Source organism: Tenrec ecaudatus, chromosome 11 (genome assembly GCF_050624435.1).
Source record: "Tenrec ecaudatus isolate mTenEca1 chromosome 11, mTenEca1.hap1, whole genome shotgun sequence".
NCBI lineage: Eukaryota > Metazoa > Chordata > Mammalia > Afrosoricida > Tenrecidae > Tenrec > Tenrec ecaudatus.
Genome location: NC_134540.1, coordinates 62,027,707 through 62,032,928, shown reverse-complemented (window position 1 = coordinate 62,032,928; position 5,222 = coordinate 62,027,707).

The following is a 5,222-nucleotide window of genomic DNA, read 5'->3' as shown; positions in this document are numbered from 1 at the left end:
CCAGCCTTTCCATCTATCTCGTTCAAAAACAGGACTGTCTTGAGACAACCTTGGAGTCTATCCAGCATGGCAGCTGTGACTCTCAAAGCTGTGGATTGATGCTGGCAATGAAATTCTTGACAAGATATTTTTCTGCCATATGTTCTGGGAGTGCCCAGGGCATCAGGCTTCCAATGACAATGTAATTTAATGTCTTAAGAGTAGCTCAACAATATTTCTTCCCAGAATTTTCATCCAGGGACATAAGCACCAAGTGAAATCTACTGCTGGATGCTGTCCATTTGCTTACTCAAACTATTAATTATCTATTTCAGTTCCATAGACCCTGTTCCTCTGGAACACTAGCATAACTGCATTGCTTAGTCTCCATGGCTCAGAGTGTTAACTGCCTTTCACGGCAAAGTCAAGACAGAGATGGTGAAAGAGAAGATTCTCTTTGGAAGTTTAATCTGTTTCGTTCCAACCTTAGAACTACTTGATTTTTCTCTATTTATTCCCCAGTGGGATAAACCTATTTAACATAGTTCATAATGTACTTCCCTCTTGTAACGGTTTTCTCCATTCTTCTGATGAAGGGGGAAGGATGAGTAGCAGCAGACACTAACATAAATGTATCTCAAAGGAGCTCTGTGGCCTCGACACACTCTCTGTCTCCTTTGTTCTTAGATGACTTAGACGATCTTTACAGCTAGAGATATTGAAGTTGCTCTCTTTATCTGTCTTATATGTGATAGTACAGTAGGCATCATGTTTCAGCAGTTCTACTTGCAAAACAAGTACCAAATCTGACCCCGTATACTCCCAGTCCCACCCAAACTGCTTAGTTTAGTTTTTCAGCATGTCTACTCTGATCACACTTGGTAGCTCTATACCAAGGCCTCTTCCATTGATATCCTCCCTGCAATATAGTTTCCAAACCGGGTGGATGCCATTGTTTTCCTTAAGCCAACTCTGGGTCTATACCTTTCCTATTTAAGTAAAAACTAATGGTTACCCCAAGAAGCCCTAGTGGATATTTTTTAATGCATTTATACCAATATCTCTTTACGAAGTCAAACATGGAATTTGTGTGGTAGTTACATGATCTGGTGTCAATTTGGGATTGAGAGGATTAAGAGTGAATGAGGTGGAGTCTAGTCTGTCAATTGGATCATAGCCAATGAGGCCTCTGTGTGGGTATGGCCTTCTCCTGAGAATTCTGGGACCTTCTTGGAGGTAGGAGATAACTTTTCTCTTTCTCTCTTCACTCCCTTGAAGACTCTCTACAGACAAGGCTTACTTTGTGCAAGACATCCCTGAGAAGAAGCCACATGGACCTACCTTGATGCAGCCCTGGGTACTGGAGAAACCCCTGCCAGTGCTGAGATGCTTACAATGACACTGGATCCAGAGACTTTCTACCTGCTGGTCTCTGATGGTCCTATATTAGGTGTCATTGCATGTATTTCCTGAGTCTGAAGAGGACTTTATAAATTGGTGTCGGACATATAGGCTAATATCAGGTTCATCGACTGGGTTGGGATGCTTTCTTAATGTCCAATTACCCTTTATATAAAACTTTCCCTTATATACATGAGTTTCTATGGATTTGTTTCTCTAGCCTATCTGGACTAACACAATTTGCATCTCCTTTGAATATCACACTTGATAATGATAAGCTTTTCAGTTTTTACCAAATTATGGAATAAAAAAGGTGGTTTTCATTAGGATGCGTAGTTTCAAAATATCCACTCAATTCCGCTGAAGACAAAATAGAACCGCCCCCTCTGGATATCTGAAACTGTAACTATTTACAGGCGTAGAAAGCCTCGTCTTTTTCCCATGGGGGAGCAAATGATTTCGTAGCTCTGCCCTTGCAGTTAGCAGCTCCACATGTAATGCACTAAACTACCAGGGATTTACTATGAGGTAAGTAGTCGAACCTGTGACTTAGACTAGTTATCCCACAGGCCTAGCACTGTGAGCTCAATGTCACCTTTGCTTCTTACTAATTAGGTCATTTACTGCGGGTCAGTCACAGCACCTGTAAAATGAGGATAATAATCACATCTCACCCAGATGGCTCTCCTGAATATTAGACTAGGTCCCATGCATAAAGCCCTTATAGAGTGCTTGTTCCATAGGAAGCAATAGATTGGGCTTTTCTGTGACATCTCATCTAAAAATGTCTTTAGAGTTCCCATGCATAAAGCACGTATAGAGTATTTGTTCTATAGTAAACACTAGATTAGGCTTATCTATGACATCTTACCTAAAAATGTCTTTAGAGCACAAATAAATTCCCAATTAGGTGCTGCATATTGTTTCCATGTCCTTTACATGTCTGAGGCATGCCTTAGTTTATCCTCATTTTTCATGACACTATTATCCCTATAATACACACACACACACACACACACACACACACACACACACACACACACGGGTCTTCAAAAGGTTCCCAGAAAAATTGACTTTTTAAGATGGAAATTTTTCATCAACTATCAGAAGCTCATATATATATATATGTAGTTGATTAGAAGTCATAGCAACTCCATGTGTGCCAGGAGACCTGTGTGCCATAAGGTTTTCCATGGCTGATTTTTCAGTGGATCACCAGGCCTTTCTTCTGAGTAACCTCTGGGTGGACTTGAAGCTCCAACATTTCACTTAGCAGATGAGTACATTAACTATTTACATACAGAACAATTATTTTGTAGATAATTCATGATTCTCTATGCCTAGATTCCAGTTGTACTGTTTTAACTTTAGCTTTTTAACTGTTCTCGAAAGGGACCTTTATAACTTCGTACAGAGTCCAGCAGCAGTCAGCGGCTCATTTCTTCACTACAGATGATCAATGAGGATTTTAAAGTAAGTTTATTAAAAAAGTTCTTTGTGCTTATTCTATAGCATCAATTGTACAGAACGCAATAAATGAAGCAAATAGTCCCTTTATCATAATTTTGATGCTTCTGGTGCCCCTTGTAGATTACCCAAAACTTTTTGAACTCACTGCCATGGGTAAATTCAAACTCTAAAAGACTGAATAGCCCTGCTTACAAATGACCTGTATTTCTCCCCTTGCATATTCTGTTCTCTCTTTCTCTTGAACAAATTGGATTATTTAATATAGCCCTACATTACAGCTTAAATTTTCTTTTATATTTAACAATAAATCTTGAGCATTTTCTTTATTGGTGCTTGGTTATTAGATTCATCTTTGTAATGTTAACATAATATTTCACTGAATAGCTATTCAATTTTAAAAAGCTAGTTTTCTATCTGTGGTTTTTAATTTGTTTTCCTACCTTTTATCTATTGGAATTATACTCAGCAATAAGCTTATTTACACATTGTCTCATCTCAGTTAAGGGATGATCATCAGACCATTCCTTTCCAGTGAAACTTGATACCAGGAGAAAGGAGGTCCACAGTTCTTAGTATCTTTATTGTATATAGGGGTTGTTTTATTCTTTAAAAATATGTCTCCCTTGAATTGATTTAAGAATATATTCACACCTACTAAAAAGCTATGGTTGGCTCAAAAGAAAGACCTATTCAAGCTGTAATGGTCTTGTGAGACGGTGAGCTCCAGCTCTGGGAGAGATACAAACTGTTTTCATCAAGGACCCAAGTTTGCGACCTTACTTGTCTCAGGAACATTACTCAAAGAATCAACTCACAGAGGAGGCTGCGTATTTTTAGATTCCATGGGTCTAGTCCCATCTACCCACTGCTGTCAAGTCAACTCTGACTCATAGCAAGGCTGCAGGAGAGTAGAGCTGCCTCAAAGGGCTTCCAGGGCTGCCATGTCTTTCTAACACAGAGAGTTGATGGCTTTAAACCACAAATCTATCAATGAACTGTCTAGCACAGTGGTTCTCAACCTGTGCATTTTGATCCCTTTGGGGGTGGGGTAGAACGACCTTTCCACAAGGGGTCGCCTTAGGCCATCAGAAAACACATATTTCCGATGGTCTTAGAAACCCAGACACCACATTTACCATATGGGTACCCGGCATGAAGACTTACCCATGCTACACCATGTCTCAAGACAAATTTCATTTTTTTAATTAAAAATAAATACTTCACAATATATAATTACATATTGTTTTGTAATTAATCACCATGCTTTCATTATGTTCAATTTGTAACAAGGAACATATGATGATTCATAACAGCAGCAAAATGACAGTTATAAAATGAAAATAATGTTATGGTTGGGGGTCACCACACCATGAGTACCTGTCTGAAAGGTCATGGCCTGAGGAAGGTTGAGAGCCACTGTTCTAGCACCCTCTGTCCTTAAGAGTTTGCTCAGGTGTATACATATTTCATCTGAGAATTTAGGCTTCTATTTGGAAAAAAAAGAAAATATTTTCTATTGGATTTTTCATATATTTTGTGTCATTCTTCCAATTCATTTCAGTTTGTAGAAAAACTCCATTATTTTTTCCACTCACTCCGTTTTCCACAAACATTCTGAAGACCTCTCATATACACTCATTTTAAGCACTCTCATGTGTATGCAATATCATTGTCCTTCATACATCATATCATACTTCCTTGATCCTAGAAATGGTGATCTGTAGGTCAGAAGTCCATAGAGTAGGTACCAAAAAGTTAAAATTTAATATATTATTATGTATAATCAAGAAAGGTGTTTTTACGGTTTATGTGAATCAGTTCTAAACTGCACAAATGCAAGGTGTTGAGATTGAGATCTATGGAAGTCCTCATAGACCATCATACTGGGACAATCGCTAGAAACCCTTCTACTTCTCAGCATTTAGTCAGTTATGGATTACTAATAAAATTAAAGTCAGTGATTATCCCCCTGGAAGGACTTTCCTTTTAAAAAAAGCATTTCATTTTCCATTTCTGAAAATTGTCCAGTGTTTCATAAATAGTGTGTTAAAAGGAGGACTAGAACTGGGATCGAGATCACCTGTCTCCTAGGTCAGTGCCTCATTTGTCTCAAGCTGGGTTAGGTGTACTTGGCTTCGGTAAACATAGTGGTTATAAATGAGCTGCTAACTGAGAAGTCAGCAGTTTGATGCCACCAAGTGCTCTGTAACTTCATCCTCCTGTGAAGAGTTATAGTCTCGGAAACCCACAGGGGCAGCTCTAACCTGCCTAACAGGTCTACCAGGAGTCCGAATTCAGTCAATTGAAGTAAGTATAGATTTATTTTCTTTTTTAAAGTTAGAAAACAAGGTAACTGTAGATTAAAAGGCCTC